General features: G+C 47.8%; 1 protein-coding gene across 2 annotated transcripts in view; it reads left to right on the top strand.

The window, feature by feature from the left end:
- KCNE2 (potassium voltage-gated channel subfamily E regulatory subunit 2) overlaps positions 1 to 18,390 on the top strand; it is a 107,001-nt gene that overhangs the window by 78,059 nt on the left and 10,552 nt on the right. Inside the window, exons 5-6 of one of the 2 annotated variants that reach the window (XR_012040760.1) lie at positions 107 to 191; positions 502 to 3,622. The exons of the other annotated variant lie outside the window; for it this stretch is intronic. The gene's annotated coding sequence lies outside the window, so the exon portion shown is untranslated. Of the gene's footprint in view, positions 1 to 106; positions 192 to 501; positions 3,623 to 18,390 lie in introns of those variants that run through there. 2 annotated transcript variants of the gene reach the window in all.

Genomic DNA, 18,390 nt, shown 5'->3' on the forward strand with positions numbered 1-18,390 from the left:
GCAGTAGCCAACAACTCTTCTAGGTTCAGACGGGCTCCTTGGGGAAGCTCATGTTGCAGCTCTGAAACTAAGCTGAAACCCTCTATCTGTCTGTCTGTCTTTCCAGTCCTAAACCAAGATATTTATATCCTGCGCCTCACTGAAGCAGAATGCTGTGCCGAATTTCATGGATCCCGCAAGCTTGCATGGATGTGAGTAGGCAGAATTTGGCCTTGACCAACAAACTGTGAAGCTGAATCAGCCCTTTTTCCTTCCAGTCCTTCACAACTTTGTCCACGGCATGGCTTCTGTTGTTCTGCTCCTCATCCAGCCAGCACGGCTTTCCTGAGGCCTTGGGATGTTATCTGCTCGTGGAAACAAGGGGCCAAGTTCCTGGAGGGGCTTAGGGAATGCAAACGTGCAGTTGGCAGCTAGTCAGGACACCGGAGCTTGGGTCCAAGAGGGGGAAAAGGTGCGAGACAAGCTATATATAGTGTCTGATCCTGGTTTCTCTTCTTACAGCCAGTCCACTGACCTGAAGGACAGTGACCTATTACAGCCACACTCAACTGTGAGGCAAGATCTCCTTAGCCTTTGCAAGGGAAAAGACATGCATCTTAAACCCAGGTGAAGACTAGAGGAGAAAATGTCAGCCGCTCCTGGCCATCATTACCTCCTGCTGTGCTCTGGCAACCAGGAGAAAAGGTCTTTCCACCACTGAAATGGCAGGCACTCTGTATGAAGGAAGCAGCAGCAACCCTGAAAGAAAATACAGTGACTGCAGATGGAAAAGATCATCCTGAACTAGGCTCTGGTAAGTGAGAGCAATCCGTGCAGAGGAGTATGATTAGCCCAGAAAATGTCAGGGTGCGCACATATGGGGTAAATGTGTCAAAAGGGGAGCAGCCTGGGGACAGGGTCCCATGTTCCCAGGGAACTGAAGGAGGAAGGAGTGGAAATGGACAACTGTAAATGCAGATGCCCAAGCAACCCTTTTCTTGTGTCCCGTGTCCCATCCTTCTGCTGCAATGGAACCCAGACCAGCAGTGACTTGTGCCATCGTTGCACAGTGGAGTCCTTCCTGTGCAGGTCACTCAAGAAAGTCAGATGTGCCAGGAAGAGAGGGCAGGGGAATTAGTGAGAGGACAGAGAGAGAAAGAGATCTCCCGAACTTCCCACAGACTCCCAAACCTCTCCTGGTTTCCCCAAACCTCATTGTCCCCATCCTTGGGGTGGTGACACACAGTTTGAACAGCTGCACTGATGCACACCCACCTCAAGGGGCTGCAGCATGGGCTGAAGGCTTGAGAGTGTCTGAACAGGTGAGACCTCTGTGTTAGCAGATCTCTCACCACGGAGAGAAGTGGAAACCAAAGGCAGAACAGAAGAGCAGCTGAAGAAGGGAACAGGACACGTAAGGGTCTGCAAGGACCTAGAAATAAACAGCTGTGAAATTAATGTGAGACAAAGAAGCATTTTCATCCCTTACTATCCAGGATCCCCAGACTGTGGGGAGACACTTCCTCCCTCACCCAATTCTTTAGCAATGGGGGGCTCCTTAATCCTTGGGGACAGAGAGAAACAAGGCTTGGTGGATGTGCAGTACCTGTAAGCCTGATGCCCCGACCTGTGAGGGTGCAAGGAAACTGCCTGCCAGGGTAAGAAAGGAAGCATGGCCTCTCCTTCTGTCAGGGAGGCTGTGGGGAGTTAAGCATTGTGTAGCACAGAGGGACCTGCTGTAGGGATGGTTTCAAATCTGATGGCTTTTGGGACCCATGAAGTGCAGAGGAAAATTGCAAAACCAGACAAAACAAGAAGAGCTGTAAGGAATAGGGTGAAAAGGAGAGAAGATCATCTGGATCTCAGAGAACATTGGCATCTCATGTGTCTGATAAAGACAGTGAGGACCAGTAGCAAATGGGGAACCCTCTGATCTCTGATGACCTTGCTACATTTTGGGAACACGCTGCCATTTTCCTCAATACAGGCTGTGAGGTTACTCCTTCTGGAAAACCAGATGTCTGGGACTAGGGAAGGCTTAGGCAGAGACAGTCCTTTCATGTTTCTCTGTGGTTTTCTGTCTCATTCCTGCCTCTCTGGATCTATTTTCTCCCATATATCTCTTCTTTCCTCCTCCTGTCTCCCTTTTTTATGCTCTTGTAGCGTAAATGTTGTCTTCTTCCTTCCTGGGCTCAGGCTTTCCTGTCTCGCTCAGAGCTCAGAGCCCAGGTTCCTACAGCAATGAATGCAGTCATTTTAACAGGTTATGTTGATACTTGTCTTGCTGAAGAAATCATCAAGAAATGATGATTTTGAAATGCCCACAGTTTCATTTAGAAACCAGCAGACGTTACCCAGCTGTCACAGCCTTCCTTTGCTTCAAAGTTTTTCCAGCATTTGAACAAGGAACTGAAGTCAGTAATGGTAACACGCTGGTTGGTAACACCAACAATCACGATATTGTCTGCTAGATGTGGTGAGTGTCCTGACTTCCACCAGAAAGCAGCACTAGGATCCATCTGGTCACGTGCAGATATTGACAATGTAGGCATTTCCAGCAGGACTAGTCACCCTGCGTGCCCTTCATAGTCAATAAAGACAAATAAGCACTTGCAGAGTCATTTAATCTTATCCTAAATCAATCATCTACTTTAGGCCAGATGAGTCACACCCTAAAAACACTTGTTTCCTTCTTGCCTAGTGCGAGCAGTTTAATGCAGGTGTCCATACTGTATTTACTAAAGCTAACAGGATCCATCTCCCCATGTCTCTGTCTCAAGTACAAGCCCAGAATGGTTGGTTCCAAGCATCTCTTCGGCTACTGATCATAAGGCAGCTCATGCTGTGAAGTAAAAAATATTGCAAAATTGGAAAGGACAACTAACAGCAGAGTCAGGAGTGCTCAGCCCAAGGGAAGAAAAAGTTACTCAGTTCAGCTGTGCACCTAAAAGGGATTTGCGATTTGAAATAGCGTTTTGGCCATTGCTTATGGATCCCTGCAGTCCTTCTCCGTCCTTTCTCTCCCCTTCAGTGAAGGAGTGTATAGGGAAGGGCAAACTAACAAATTGCATGGAGTATGGTTTAAAAAAAAAGCCACCAAGCAGACAGCTAACAAGAAGAAAGAGAGTCCGTTAGACAGGTGGAATGGGGAGCGCTTACTTCTCCTCAACCAACGCCTTTCTCTGGAAGTGCCATCTCCATGAGTCTCATCAGGGACCTTAGCTCAGGGGTACAGGAGCCTTTCTTTTAAACTTTTCAGCTCTCCCTCAGATATAGTAGGGTAATTTTATCTTAACATTGGCACTCTACAGAGTTCCCTATGGAATATTGTGAAGCTACACAAACACAAATCCTAGAGAAACAATATTTAGTTTTCGAAGACAATTGAAATATTTTTAAGACCAACCACTGTTTTGGCCCAGGGTATGCACTTTCTGTATGGCAATCTCCAATTTGTACCAGATGCAAAGGCAAAGATATTTACTACACATACCCCAAACTGCACAAATTCCTTTGTCTTTGTGTTCACTTAACCTCAACTTCCATTCCACATAACTTACTTCACCTCAACTATGTTTCTTGGAATAACATTGAATTTTGGTCAGTTCATTATTGGCTTTGTTTGTCTTTGGTGCACTGTGCGTTACAGGGTTGGCTTGAAACACAAAACACTGTGGAGAAAGAATCCAATATGGTAATACAATCATTTGCCTACTGTTGCAGGAATAGTTTCCATTATGGCCCTATTTTTCACACTCTCCTAACTTTCCAAAACACTCACCTTTGGAGATGGAGTTTTCCATGGTTGGTGTTTGCCTGGAGGTTAAATTTGCCTGTGTGAGCGGAAGTTCTAGCAAAGACGTCTAGTCACTTTTACATTATCGGAGAGTGGAAAAAAACCCTACATTTTTTCCGGCTTGGGAAGAAAAATGTCTAACCACATTTCTAAGAAGGGCAACAGCAAATCTGCTGAGGGTTGAAATTTGACAGGCACAATCAGTGGAGAGCCCAGTCCTATGTTACGGACCCTGCTTTTTGAACTCATCTCTTTGTCTCCTGGTGTCTACAGGAGGCTATTTGTGTTCAAAAGCCTGCAGGATGAGAGCACAACCAACCAGTCACCCCAACTGCCAGCAACTAATTCCTGTCCCTTTTTTCCCATGTAAGCCCAAAATTAAGAGCTGTATTAACAGCTCTGTCCCCAAGGGTCTGGAAATACTAAAGTTAAATTTCTAATCGTGTTAACTCAGTCTCTCGGAATGTGTATAAAAAGTTTGTGTGTAAAGGAGTTGTTTGTCCAGTTAAACAAGGAGAACTGAGTGGTATTCAAAGAGTTGGTATCTTTCTTCTGCCATTACTTTTCTTTTTCCTGCTTAAAACATCTACCTGATCTGTGTGAAGGGCTTGCAGCTGGCCTGTAGTAGCTTATGAATCCTACATGAAGTCTGGCTATAGAGACAATTATTGTGTGGTTATTGGATTATTACCTGCATGAAGAAGTTGTCTTAGTTTAATAGCCAAGCCATCAAGGAAAAAAGAAGGAAAGAAATACAATAGTTCCACAAGAGCAACTTCTTGGCAGACATATCAGGAACTCTTAAGAAATAATGCCTGAGCTACAGGCTGTAAAGAGGCTACGTCCACACAATGTGCAAGTCAAAAAAGCCAGGAAGATCATCATCGTTGTGGAAAGTGCAGGCTGCAGTCACAGGGATCTCACTGGCAGATACCACACGGGAAGCTGAGGAAGCTAGGCTTGCTCAGGACCAAGAGTGATTACAACCTGTAGGGGAGATAAAAGGTGCAGGTTTTTCATTATTTTGGGGAGGCAGACATACCTGGAGAATGTTTGAAGCTTTAAAATTAAATATCATGCTTCTACTGCCGAGAAGACACTTTTAGGTCACCTGCATTAATGAACAGTCATAAGCAATTAGTCAGAAATTAGTAGCTTCCAGCAGCAGTGGAAGTGCTAAGAAATTGTAGCTAGGAGCTCTGGTAGGAGGCGTGACACTAGGCATGTGCTTGGTGTGATGGGAGACAGGAGTGTTCCTGCAGCCATGAAGCCACGTGCTTTCAGTAAGGGTAAGTCATTCAAGCAGTAATTCCAGAGCAGGAGCAGTGAATGAACAAACGTAGGAATCCCTGGCTGTATCTGCATTGCTCTTTGAGGTGCTCCGGTGAAGGACTAGAGCACCCTACCTGTCTCCCTGTATGACAATCCATAGTGTATGGCATTTCTCCCACAAATCGCTGCAGCATTTCTCCCAGTCAAGCCCCCCTTAATACTTATCCTCAGTCTTGACTTATCTGCTTATCTGCCCCATGCACACTCTTTTAGCTGACCATGCCTGAGTGCGAGGCTAGACTAAATGACCTCCTGAGGTCACATCCAACCTGGATTATCCTGTGATCCCATGACCTCATTGCAGAGCAGGCCTGCCACCTGATTTTGCCATGCAGCTCGGTAAGGAAAGTGATACTGCCACATCCCTGTGGCACAGCAGGTCCCTGCAGTGTGGCCAGTGTCACTGTGGAGGTCAGCAGGGCTGTGCACTGGATGGATTATTCTTCTGTTCCCGCTGTCCAGGACATGGCAAAGCATCTCCCTATTTTTGAGCTCATAGGCAGGATGCGTGTTGCCCCACGGTGTCCCCCAAATATAGCAATCACAAAAGGTTTGGTTGTACCCAGGCCTCTCTGATCACCGCAGGTGGCCCTTGCGCTCCCCGATCAGAAGTGCCAACTGTGCGCGTTGTGCCTGTGCTTCCTGGAAGTCCTTCGCCTGCCACCTGGGCCAAGTGTTTACTCTCTCAAATGTTGACACAAGATATCAGTCTCCACAATGTGATTACGTCCACTTTCATCTTTATCAGCGCTGTGTGACCCTCTGCAGCCTCCACCCAAATGACCATGGGGAGTTCAGTCACATCCTGAGCATCCTGAGCTCCTGCCAAATGTATCTTCGGGTGCCTGAGAGCTGTCTGGGAGATCAGCTGAGTGCAAGACCTGGGGCACCTTCCTCACCATCTTGTCCCAGGAGTGAGCAGCTGGTCCTGCTCAACCGGAGACAGGGATGGGACGTGGTGGGATGCTTTGTCCATGGGGCAAGACACCACGGGACAGAGGTAAGGACCATCCTACAGGTCAACGAGTCAAGAGGAAGGCACGTGTTGTAAAAATACTTTCTGGTTGACAAGTGTAAAGCCTTCTCCTGTGGTCAAGGGCCAGCAATCTGCATTGGCCTCACACAGAAGCTTCTGGTGAGAAGTCTTTCTTGAAAGCCAGCTCACATTATATCGCACGTCTGGGATCACTGGCTCCATGGAAGGAGCACAAGCCCAGGGAAGACGTGCAGACTGGTCAGCCCTCTCCCCCCTGCACCTCCCCTTACGCTGGGGACCACCTCATAGTGGTGAGAAACTCCAGCTGCAAGTATTGTAGTCCAGGCTTGGTACGGGGACGGAGAAGGTGCAGAGAGGACCGATAGCAGTGACAGGCTTGCCATAGAGATGCCTCTGTCCCGCACACACCATGCAGACCTTCCTGAACCAGAAGGGAAGGGGCCAAGGCAGCTCACATGAGGCACCACGCAGAGAAAAAAGCTCTTCATTGATCACTGGGGCAATGTGCAATCCTGGAGGTCATTCATGTTCACTGTACCCAGACGAGATGGGCCACAATACTGGGAGAAAGGCTGGGAGCTTTATCACAAGCCACATGCTGCCCTGGCCTTTTTTCTTAAACAAGCTATAAGTCAGACCTTAGACCCCTCTGTCAGCTATGCATGGCAGCAACTCCGGGCTAAGGGCTATTTGCTCTTCCCCTTGCTAAAGTCTGTGGTATCAGAGCCTGCAAAAGAAGGTGCACAAGGCATCCCTCCCTAAAGATGATAAAAATCAAGAGGACCAAGAAAAAGTAGAGCTGAAACAGAGCCCCAGGGCCCTCAGTTACCCTGCTGGCCCCCTTTCAAGGAGCTCCCTGACCCTGATGGCCTGATTGCCTCTGGTTTAAGGGCTCAGCCTTGATGTTGAGGACATAGGGTTGAACCTCCTACCACTTCACCTGGCTGACTTCCTGGAGCCATGGTCACGGGCCCTCAAGGAGCATGCTGTTGGACTGACCTGATCAAAGCAGAAATAGGGAGTGGGGTGACCTGAAAGAAAAATCCCATTGGATTTGGTAGCTAGAGCCCACTCCTTCCCTTCTACTGGGAGGACTCTCAGTGCTGCTATTCAACTTCTGGCAGGGATTTTCTGTGATATCTGTCCTCCAGCTCTGTATGGTCGTTGTTGCTGCATGAGGTACCACTTGACCTCAGGACCGCTTGCTCCCCCTAATTTACTCCATGGCCTCCCTAATGCAGTTGCAGACCTTCTGGTGGTCAAGCTTTCGCCTGCTGGTCTGCTGGGGAGGGTAGGATGCAGGGTTTCTCCACAATTCAGGCCTGGATCCACCTGTACTGCCCACAGCAAGCAGACTGCACCATCGGTGGTAAAACTGTGTGAGGCAACTTGCCTGCACCAGGTGAGGGAGGCTAGGGCAGCTATGATTTTTCTGAGCAAGACAATCTTCTCCACTAGGATGGCATGTGCAGGGCAGGAGCCCATGTATTGCTATGTCTTTAAGCCTACGTGGTAAAGGAGGGAGTGAACATTTGTGTTTGGATCTGATCCCAGGAGCTTATCCTCTGGCTTTCCACTTGCACAGCTAGGGCTGCAGGGCTGTGTCTCATGGCTCTCTCTTGGGCTCCTCCACCATGATCCATCAACATAAAATTATGTTGCTCAAAACCAGACTCACTACTTCCCTTCTTTTGCTGCTTAGGGCGTATTTCTGGGGGTCGTCCTGGGGAACAGGGGGGTTCCCAGCAAATTATTCTGGAGCAACAAAAATGGTAGCATTATCTGGTGACTCCTTAGCAGAAGAGTCCTTGATGCTAAATGGGCCGACTGATGGAAGGGCTGGTGGTGTGACCTTGGTAGGTGGAGGCATGGCATGGGTGCATAGCTGAGCTAGGGCTGGTGGTCTGGCCCTAGGGGCAGACAGCTTGCTGCCAGGAAGTGATGATCCTAGCCAAAGAGTGACTATCGCTGCCGGGCTGGTGGTGCATCCCTAGCAAGATGAGGCCCACTGTGACATGGATGTGCTGACATGTCACTGCCATCCTCTCTGATGAGAGCTGTGAGGTTTCCTTCGAATCTGCTGCAACCTGCTGGTGGGTGAGGAGTTATCTTTCTCTTATCCAAGGGCTTTCCTGTCTGTGGGCTTCCTGAAAGTCTTCACACTCGAGGCAAAAGTATCTTTTCCCATCTCGAGTGGTTGCTCCTGCTCTTGGTCTTGAAGGCATCCTTTAACTTCTTCCCCTTTCCCCAGCACTGCCCTCCAATTTCCATTTCCCCCAGCAGCCAGTCTGGCCAGGGATCTCTGTGTATCCCATGGCCACTGCAGCTCTGCTCTGTGAAATCACAGCCCTGCATGTGTTTCTTTTCCCCATTCCCCTCAACCTCTCCTCTCCATTTAGTGAGGACTATGTGGGCCTTCTCTGGCCCCAGAGCCCCACCCTTGGGTGTCAGGTGGTTGGCATGCCTGGCTGTGGAGATATAGATGAGAGGACCCCATGTCCTACCTGCAGTGCCCAGCTTTTGAAGAGACATGCTGTGTTTGAGGGGACATGGGACGGGGGGTAAGGTGTCATGGCCCACATTGGTCTGCCCTTCCGGATATATGTTGGCAAACTCTGGTGTTCCAGAAGTGCTGTTGCCATGTGCATGACTGGTCACACAGATATGGAGGTGTCCTAAAAGGTTGGTGTAGTGAGCTGGGTGCTTCTGAAACACCGACTTCTGTATGTGCTGGGGTGGTCTCAGGTGTGTGTGCCCGGGGAGGTCAGGGAGGCAGCTCACTCCCACCCTGCAGGGGCAGCCGAACGGGGCACAACAGCCACAGCTTGGTGGCACGGTGGGAGCTGCTTCACCTCCATCCCTCAGCCAGGGAGACATTATGTTTAAGGGCAGAGGGAAACAAAACCCCACACTGTCACCTTATTGCATGGGTTTGGGAGTGTGGTCCAGCGGGGTGAGTCTGGACAGACAGGAGCCTAATGAGGTTCAGGTCTGCTACGTGTCTCTACGTGGGCTTGGCAATCGGCTTGCTTGTCCGTCTGTGAAAGGGGGCTAGTGGTGCTTACTTTTGGTTTTGGGACATTTCACATCTCAGCATGAAATGTATTATGCAAACGAGGAACGTTTCTGCTGTTATTTCCTAGTAATGAGCAGCAGACCTTGAATTTTGACCTTTACATGTTGTTGGCTTTTTTTTGTTGGGTGGTGTTTTTGGTTTTTGGGTTTTTTTTATGACTCTCCGTACTCGCCTCACCAGGCCTGCACTGAGTGGACTGGTCGCAACTGAAGGTCAGAATCATTTTCCTGCCAGCTCTGACCATGTAAGTAGGGGTTAGAGCAGCGCTGGAGGGGGGTATGTTTATGGGCATGCAGATGAGCTACCATTTGGACGCCTTTCTGCTGGTAGGTGGAGGGATGGAAGCACAGCTCTGTGGGGACACGCTGTGGTCGCTCCCGAAAACGGCACCCGGTGTGGATGAGCTGAGCCTCTGGCTTGCTTTCTCCTCAGCTGGGTGTAGGCAGAGAGCAAGAGCGAAGACCAACCTGCCTGTCACCGTGGGCCAGCAAACATAGTGCCAACTTGTACGGTTATCTGGCCCTCGGCGCCAGCCTTTTGGGTGGCCAAACTCCAACGCTGACCAGCTTGCAAAGAGGAAAAATATTGATTCAGTTTTCTGCACTTTGAATCCTGGTTAACTCTGCCCTCGATCTGCTCAGCCGGATTCAGAGGAAAGGCTAAGTGTGTCTCTGCCGGCGTAAATCATGCCTCCTTCTGCCTGGCTCCATCCGTAAATGATACCAGCCTAGGCTCGGGGTTTGCCTCCAGAGTAACCCCACATGCATAAGCATCTCTCTGTGCGCGTTAACCTAACTGGGAGAGTTATTCCCATGCAATGGGACTATAACTGCTCCCCTGCATACGCTATGGTGTTCCCAGCAGGCTCGTACAGCTGCAGCTGCCCTTCCAGGGGAACTTCTTCAGTCCATTGGGCTCTCCTAGATTCAGGCCCCTTCTTCAATAGATAACTCGTATATAGATACATGCATCAAACCTGAAGTTCGACATCTGATTCCTTGTTCCCTACAGTTTATCAGCTAGCCGGAGGGATGTTCGTGTGTTACTGTGTCAGAAAATAATTATTCATTAACTCAACTGGGCCAAGCCCAGATGTGTGCTCATCTGCTGCAGGTGCTGCTATCCTGATTTCTGAAGCAGAGCAAGCCCTGAGGAGGGACATGGTTTTGATGTCCATGGGCTAACCTCTGGATTAGTCTGTCTCTGAACTTGTTCATATACGCACCCAGGAGCTCCTGTCCAACCTCTCGCGGCAGCCAGCGGTAGGGGCAGAGGGAGAGTGCCATGCTGGAGCATGCAGTGCTCTCCAGAATACAACAGCAGTATTTCGTTAGCACCGTCTCTGTGGACTGAATCCATCACCATGACAGCTGGCTGAAGAAACAGCAACGGAACAAGGAGTCTTCAGCAGTTTGTCAAAAGTGTTAGGTTTGGACGAGGTTTTGACAGACCCATCTCACAACTCCTCAGTAACCCAGGCACTGTGCAGACTGCCCCTGGGCTTCCTGCTCCCCCTCCCCACCCACCTGCCTGAGACTCCATTCCCTTTCCAAGATGAAGATGAGATGTTTTGAGTTTTAGTCTGGGGTGGAAGGCAACTAGATTTCATAAGGGGATTACTGTTTTCTGCCTAGTTCTCATTGCGATGCTGTGCAGGCTGTGAATCTTGATCCTGGTCCTGCACAGGCGGTTCATGTGTTTCCCTGATTAGAGTTGAAGATGCCATAAAATTTAGCAGCAACATTGTTCTGGGGTTCTGGTTAACCTAGGAAGAGCTCAGATATCCAGTGATATGAATCAGGATCAGGTTCTATTGCAAAGATGGCTCTGAGCTCCTGAATTCCTCCTGTTAAATGGGATAGTTGGTTTCAATCCATTATTAATGATTCCTGACACAGCATTTGATCTCCAGTTCCACAAAGTCCAGGACTGTTCAGATGAGCCTTTGGTCCTTACTAATCTCATTATGTGAGCTTCAGCCACCTATGATGTGATATTAATGACCAATTAAAAATACCGCTCATCTATGAATTAATAACAGGAATCCTTGTTTAAAAGAGCAAGTGCAGTTCTACGAGACTGTCAGATTTGTGGGGGCTCTCTTTCATCATGCAGGTAGCATGGATATTAGGTTTAAGGTGGGGCTTTGTATAAGAATGATAATTTTGATGCATGTTCTGTGGAGGATGGGGTTCATAAATCAGTCTACATGAAAGGTATCAGGAGTCAGGGGGTCAGCAGAGACAGCCACAGCTGAGAAGACCTAGGTTCAGCCTCTTGTCCCATCACAGTCATTCAGTGACCGGACAAACCACTCAGCTTCTTAAAGCTATTTTGCTTCCTAGCTCCCACTGATTTTAATAGGTATTACACACCTCAGTATCCTTGAAGGTCTATGTTTGCAGTTGCTTTCCTGAAAGAGAGTCAGCAAATCAACGTTTTCATTTGAACTGCTCAAGTCCATGGTGGTCCTGTTACCAAAAAAAGGCCCACAGATACTAGGATAGAGCACTGCATGCAGCCCTGCAAACGCAGACCTCCTGGGATGGCATATCTAGAGGCGGCTCTGTGCCAGCAGCCAGGCTCTCTCTCTGGGTGGTACGTGTCTGTGTCCTTCAGAAACAATGTTCTTACCCTTCCTTAGACTCGTATCAGCTGTGGGATGCTGCAGGGTACGGCTCATGCTGTTCCCGCCTGGTGAGATAAGGCTCCCTTCAAAGTTCCAACTTGTTAAAGAAAAATCTCACACCACATGCAGCGCATCTGGAAGCTTCCAGATTGTTTAGAGTTATATGAGCAAAACTGTATCTGTATTTTCAGCAAATATCTTCTGAAAACATGTGAGCTTTGAAATACATTGAGGTTGTCAAAAGATGCCAGCAAAGAAAGTGGTCACTGTAAGACCGAGCTGGTGTTGTGTCAAAGCACCTTTGAGATTTCCAGACAGAAGTGTATCTATCAGTACAAGACAAAAAAGCAAAATGCCTGTAACTTACCGGGTTAGAGCATCACTTCTTCCTATTTGGCCATTTCTTCGTGGCCTGACTGTTTGTTTCATAGTTTTCAGCTGCATTCGTAAAAAAATTAGGAGGACCCCATTTTGGGTCACCATAGGGTGCTGACCTGGACTTTTGTTACTGGACTGATATCCGAAGGGAAACAGAAACATTTTGGTTCTTTAATAAGACCTCAGCTGGCCCTTCAAATAGGAAATGGTATTTAGAGCAACGATGCCAGCTGGAGTTGGTGGGACCTGCATCCTCTGCAGTGTCCCATGTGCTCCAAGAGAAAAAGCAAGGGATGTCGCATTGTCCTGATTTATGGAAAAACACATCTCTGGAAGAGATTAAATCCGCTTTTGCTTCACTGGCAAAAGTGACCCAGATATTTTTATATCTAATCATTGGGTTCCTTTTCATTTATCATGATGTTTAGCCAGAGTTGTAGGTCAAACAAACAGCTTTGTGCTGTGTGCCAAATGCAGACTGATATGGAACCTTTGAAGTAAGAAATGTGACCAATCTTCTCCCCCCAGGTTTGGTCCTCCTGATAAGTGGGTACACAACTGGCACATCACTCTTCAACCCATTCTTGAGCACTTCACTGGCATATTAGCTTTATGGTAACTCTCAGCAATGAGGGGAATACTCATCAAAAGTAAAATCTGAATAGAGAAAGCAGAAAAAATTAAGTAAGTTTTACAGATCAGTTTTAAGAGAAAGTCTGTCTTTAATGAGAGGTTTGAGACTTCCCTTCTGAGAAGATGAAATTACTCTAGGTGAGCCCTGAGCTATGGAAACTGTTTTTATTTTAATTATGCAGAATATGATAATTCTGAATGTGGGCTGGCAAAATCAAACCCCAGAGATGGGGAGCCCTCCAATTCAAGTCTCCTTTTCTTCAGCCAATCCATTCACATTACTACATTTGGATTTTGAACGTTTGGGGTTCTTCTGGAGGAGGATCAGTTTGATATAAGGAACCTCTCCGTTTTTCACTGCAGGCTAGGATCAGAGGTGAGCTCATGATGCAGCACTGAGATTTCACGTCAAACGTGAATGTATTAACATGGGGAAATACGCACAGTTGAAGTTCATCTTCTTATACAGACATACAGATGTATGAATGGCCTGCAGCATTTGAATCCAGGTCTGGATTCATATTTTGAACCCTGGTTGAGTTGAGGGAATTGAGGGAATTGAGGTCAGAAAGGTCAGCTCTGTATCCTTGTCAAGCAAGGCTCCTGAATTATGTCACTGGAGTAAATTTTTAATGAAGGAACATAGGAAACTTACTCAACATAGTGCCTTTGTAAGCTCATTAACCATTTCCTGGATAACATATAGCACACTATCTTTCACCTTCCCTTCAGACTGAAAAGCAAGGAAATTTTTAATCATTCAGCATATCCACTGGGTGAAATGTAGTCACCCTTTCAGTCCTGTATCTTAACCTTTTCTTGAAAGCTTGCAGGATACATTGCCCTTAATCCATGTTTCTGGGCAGAGAGAAATCTCCATTTGCTGAAAACCAAGACCTCCATAGAGAAAGGGGAGACACACAGCCTTTGTGGCCCAACGCTAAGAAGCATCTCCTGCTGTCACTGAAGAAACACTTGTGGTACTTGGGAGGCAGTGAAAGTTCTCGTATTGACTTTAGTGAGAGGAGGCTGAAAGCCTGATCCTTTTCTAAACATAAGAAACCTTTTTGCTTCTGTCAAAGCAAATATCTTCTTGTGAAACTTCTTAGCTAGTGGCTGGAGTAACACAGTGCCATGAGGGATTTGGTGTGAAAAATGGGTAAATATCACATTTAGGATTTGGATTAAGGTCTCAACGATGCCTCTTAAGCACCTCTAACAGTCTCTGAGGTGGTTGCTTCAGCTAGTTTCACTTCTAAGTGAAGTAACAGAATTGGTGTCCACCAGCAGATGGTGCTTCTGCCTGAGAATTGTTTTCTTTCATGACCATTGAAAGATACAGCTTCTCGCATCATTACTGTAAAAGATACCATACAAGGCAAAACATTGTCCATTACATTGTATGGATCCCATATTTTAGATAGGTCCTATGTATGCCTTTGTCTCTGCTCTTCCCTTACCTCCAATGCCACTTTTCTTTAAAGGGCCTTTGAGTAGATGGACAATTTCCCTTTAAAAAATATCCCACAGAAGGTCCTTGTTTAGGAGATGTAATACCAGGCTGAAGAACTTCAGTGACAGGAAAAAGAGAGATGAGTGATGGTTTTTTACTTGGGATATCTTTCAGGCTAACTTCAGTGGAGACACATATGTGCAAAACCAGGCAAGCAGTCTATCCCTTGTAGTCTACTGATTCCCAGCTCCCCAAGGACAACAAGCTGAAGTTTGTCAGCTCTGAAAGCATCTGGAGCAGATGAGGAGGCAAACAGGCAAATAAACACCCACTTGACTCCAGACTATTCTCTTTAATGTTTGTGGGACCAAACTGCTAACTTCTAGCTGAAATCTGGTTGTGTCTATTACAACTAATTTGCATTAGGAACCTTGTACTGCTTTTTCTGCCATTACAATGGCAGAAAGTAAGCACTTTAAAATGAAGATCCAGGATCACCCCCACCGAGTTAGGTAATACATAGTCACACTGCACCCAGGTGTCTTAAGACTCCTCTCCTCCATCGTATCCTCCATCAACCTTGATGGTTGACACATCTAGCCCCTTAGTTCACAGGCCACTGTGTGGGCCTGGTGCGTTGTTCAATGCACCAGGGTCCAAGCTCAGGTACAGTGCTGCTTTGGGCTGGAGGGTTGCACTTAACACTGGGCTTGTAGCTAGCCCTGGTGATGGAGAAGGAGTGATGGTAACAGTAAATGTCTGCATTGCAAGTGCATGAGGTATGGCAATGCCTGCAGATGAGCACAAAACAGGAGTTTGATTCAACGCGTTAGACTGGAATATGAAGCTACCCCTTGTCCTAGAGAGCTCATGGTATTGAGCCCAGACCTGCCCTCGGCAGCCTGCACGCTGACTGCTGTCCTCTGGCGCCTTCCATGCTGCCCTGGGCAGCTTCATCCCCATCCAGAAGATACCAGCATGGGGACTGTGGTTATCCCGCTGAGACGATGAGACCTCTGAATGGTCTGGGTCAATGCAAAAGCAGGGTAAGGTACCAACATGAGATGGAAATTTTGTGAACACGTTCTTACATGAACCACAACAATCACACACTTATACACACGAAGAGGTGTGCGTACTCCAGTCGTGCAGGTCTGCAGACATTCTTGGGCACTACGAAAAATCTGGTTTATTTTAAAAGTGACTGATTTTTTATGAAAATGGGAATTTCTGCTCTTTCTTCCATCTCAGAAATGACCAGTGAAAGGCAGCAGCAGAAAGGCTAAACTCACCCTTCTCAAAGAAGGCACTTTGAAGAACCACACATTATATAGCCCTGGAACTAAAAGAAAGCAGGACCAAAACGCACTTTCATGACTTTGGTGGGATAAATGTACATACCATGCCACAATGCTTGCAGCATATGTTCCTGGCCACAACATTCACAGTATTTTTGAAATCTAAGGTGACTCAACAGTCCATGGCTCTTTACTGTAGCTTTTACTGGAGCCTTTGATGGAGATGCCAGAAAACAGTTTCTAGAGCGCTGGACATTAGCAGATCCAGGAGGGTAATTAATTGGATGGAATCCAATTAAAAGATTAACCTCCTGTTCTCCAGATAGGGTGCTATACAGATGCACAAAATTATCTGTTGAAACCCCTCAGGCAGCTTACTCAGAATAACCTTCTTCTGGATCCACTCCAGCTCCCAGCGGAGGCTCTAGTTCAGGAAATCATCTTTATTCAGAACAGCACTTAAGCATTTGCTTAAAGTTAGGCATGTACATAAGAGCCACTTCCAACAAGGCTGTACTTAATTGCACCCTAGCTGCCTTCCTAGATTGAGATTAATGTCAACGGGAAGGTTCCAGCTGATTTCGGAAAGCTGGGAGGAGGCTGCTGCTGTCTCCACAGTCACTGCACTTCTTGACCACGGGAATACTCACAGAGTTATGTAGTGCATGGTATATCTAAAATCACTCATTCTTTTGGGCCTGGGAGCCATCCGGGGGGGTGTGAAGATGTGTGGCTTGGCGGATCAGCACGAGGAGCTCACCTCGGCTCCCAGCATCTTTCTGGGGGAGCTGGTGCCGGATGGGAGAGGGCAGGTAGCCAGCCCCACTTGGAGCGGGGTCAGCACCGGATCCAGAGCAGGCTGGTGCCAGGGGCGCTGGGTTTCTCTGCACGCCACCAGCCCCGCACCCCGAGCCAGCGGCTGCAGAGTGGTGCCGAGGCCAGGCAGCAGGGAAGGCGCAGGAAAGGTGTGCACGTGTGGGTGGCCTCTGTCTGCCGCTCCGGAGGCAAGGGTTTTCTGCTTGAAGCAGGAGGTGAACGCAGGCAGATTGCAAGGCCAGTTTGCACAACTGGATTGTGGCCATATAAGCAAATGTGTCCAAGGTCAAGGAAGGCTGAGGAAACAAGAAATGTGCCTGGGCTCACGCAACATATAGCAGGTTAAATGAGCAATTATTTCTTAACTCATGTGCTGACACACTTGTTTTCCTTCCTTGTCAGTGGGCTTGAAATGATCAGTTGTCTTTACTTTTTAGAGCTCTCGGGGTGATGTGGGGCCTCAGGAAATGTTTTGGCCTCAATGACCAAAACATATGGATTGTTGTGTGTAGAACACAGATTTTTTCTGCCAAAAGAAATATCAGTGTAATGTAACTTTCTCTGACAGTGGAGTTGGGCTCAGAAGATGCCATTGCATGAGGTTGTGTAGGGTGCTTGCTCTGGTTTTCTATTATTTCAACAAAATGTCCTGACTTGGCCTTTGCTTCCCCTTTCACTATCACCGTGTGAGCAGTATCAACTGGTTCCACGATCACAGGATGCCACTGAAGTCCCAATTATGAGCAATGAGCACCTCTACTAGGCTGTATCTAGGTCTACAGGTTGGGAAAAATAAACAGCACTTTTTAAAATATGCAATGATGGAGTGCATTAAACCCAAAATAGATAGCAGCTCTAGACCTAACTTGAGATTTCTGCAAAACGCTGAGCTCGTCAGCAGGTTGCACCCAGCCACAGTGATCATGCTCATACCAGCTAATACTGGCACGACCTGTGCTGGGTGCTCTCCTCCTCTTCCTGCCTGCGCTGCGTAACGTGGCACAGGCACTCTGCACGGATTGCTGGTGCTTGGACCCCACCAGTAACAAAGCTGCTCATGCCACAAGACAAGAAGAGCAGCTCTCAGATCTCTTCTTTCCCAACACGGGAGGCAGAGACACACGGGCTTGTGCGGCTGAGGGGTGGCTGCTACGCTCAAGCAATGTGCTTGCTCACTAGCACCAAGGTTTTGAACATGGGGCCCTATCAGGTAGCACACCGCTGGCTAGCAGCCTTCCTCCGGTGTGAGATCCAGGGCCAGAGGCAGCTCCAGCAGACCAGCAGCATTTGCCCACCAGGTACCTGGGTGGGAAGAGGCCTCGGTGCACTCCTGGAAGCGCAGTGAAAGCTGAGCTCACACTGAGGGCTGCATCTGCCCAGGCGCAGATGAAGCACTGAGCTGAGCTCTGTTCTGCTCCTGCATTAAATATCACAGATTTGCACAGTGACTTGCTCTCTTATCAGACTTGCCAGCTTAAGCTCAGCCTCTGCAAGCCTCAGGCTGTATCTTGAGGTTTCCAGTCCATTTCTCCTCCCCAACTCCTTAGTAAAGCACTTATACAGCCTTTACAAATAGAAGGCATTAAAAGATATAAACATGTATGTTTGTACGTAGGCATGCATTTGCATGCAGGCATATGGACAAAGGTGGAGTTTTAAACACAAAGTTGTTTAACATGAGACTGTGCTTGTTGCAGCCACTTTCATTTGGCTCCTGTGCAAAAGGGACTGGTTTGCACTAGGCTCTGGATAGGGGGAGAGAGGCATGCTATTTGGCAAGTACTTTAATTCCCAGCTTCTGCGAGTCACTGACTCCCGAGGGTACCTGCTGGGAAGGCATGCTGCTCTGACAGTGCTTCCTCTCACCGCCCCCGAGAAATGGGGCAGTGGTAGCTAGCTACCTGCTAGACTTTCAAAGGAGGCCTGTCCTGAGCAGAAGCATTTCATGGCCATGCAGGAGGCAGGTCTCGATCACTGGCTAAATGCGTCTGGCAGGGGAGAGA

This window comes from Ciconia boyciana, chromosome 1 (assembly GCF_034638445.1).
Source record: "Ciconia boyciana chromosome 1, ASM3463844v1, whole genome shotgun sequence".
Taxonomy (NCBI): domain Eukaryota; kingdom Metazoa; phylum Chordata; class Aves; order Ciconiiformes; family Ciconiidae; genus Ciconia; species Ciconia boyciana.